A 1,470-nucleotide genomic window follows, 5' to 3' on the forward strand; every position below is an offset into this window, starting at 1 on the left:
GAGTTGACTCATTGGAAAAGACTCTGTTGCTGGGAGGGATTGGGGGTAGGAGGAGAAGGGGACGACTGAGGATGAGATGGCTGGATGGCATCACCGACTCGATGGACATGAGTTTGAGTGAACTCCAGGAGTTGGTGATGGACAGGGAGGCCTGGCGTGCTGCAATTCATGGGGTCATAAAGAGTCGGACACGACTGAGCGACTGAACTGAACTGAACTGAATTTTATTCCTTGGGTTCACACAATATAAACTGATTTTCAGCATGGTGTTGTCAAGCAGAGTGGTGTAGTGGAGAGGGTACTGCTTTGGGGTAAGACTTCGCTGAAGCGCCAGCATTGGGGACTTACTATGTGCCTGGCACTATACTCAGCTGTAAAGTGGGAATAATGATACTGCAGAAGACACAGGAGATGTGGCTTTGATCCCTGAGTCAGGAAGATCCCTGGAGGAGGAGGCAATGGCAACCCACTCAGTATTATTGCCTGGGAAATCCCATGTCAAAGGAGCTTGGTGGGTTACAACCTGAGAGTGGCAAAGAGTTGGACACAATTGAGTGCACATGCAGGTGTTACCTAGTTCAGTTCAAAAAGCATTTGTTGAGAATATATCATGTTATATACAGTGTGTTAATATCTGGGATAAAAGATGAACCAAGATGGTACACTCGAGGAGTTTATAGTTCATTGGAGAAAGTGTCTCAGGTGGGCTTTTTGCTAAGAATATGGTTTACTGAGAAATTGCCTTGATGTTTCTAATTCTCACAATAATAATAAACACTCAGGTATGTATTGGGATTCAGATAATTTCCAGTTGTCTGCCCAAGGTGAGCAGACAAAATATTTAGCCAGAGCTTCCAGAACAGTGGTGACCCGGGAGACTACAAGATCCGCTGAGGATGGGGTTGTTATTGTTGTGCTTTGTCACTCAGTCATGTATGACTCTTTACGACCTCATACACTGTAGTCCTCCAGGCTCCTCTAGGTGGATGGAATTCATGGTAGAACCTCAACTTGTGTCGCTGGCCACTGGGAGCTTTGTTGGAGACTCCTGGCTATGGAAACCTGCCTGCCTTTTCCTCCCTTCACCTAGGACTATGCTGTCCCCCTATACTGTTTCATTTCCTATGTGCAGATAACTACTTTCCTTCACAGAGATAGACTGATTTTTATCCATTGTTTGTGTCTGATGGTGTTTTCCCGTCGTACCCTTCATTCTTGTACCAATCACTTAAGGAGATGCACTTGTACATTGATTATTTAAATACATGAGGTGAAGTGAAAGGGAAGTCTCATGTGACACTGTGGAGTATAAATTCGTACAACCTCTTTTGAAAACCGACATTACTCACTAAAGTTGGAGATATGCATTCCTATGACTTTGCATTTTCACACTTAGCTATATACCCAACAGAAGTGTGTCCATATGTTCACCAAAAGATATGTACTAGAATATTCATAGCAACATTATTT

This window comes from Budorcas taxicolor, chromosome 22 (genome assembly GCF_023091745.1).
Source record: "Budorcas taxicolor isolate Tak-1 chromosome 22, Takin1.1, whole genome shotgun sequence".
Taxonomy (NCBI): domain Eukaryota; kingdom Metazoa; phylum Chordata; class Mammalia; order Artiodactyla; family Bovidae; genus Budorcas; species Budorcas taxicolor.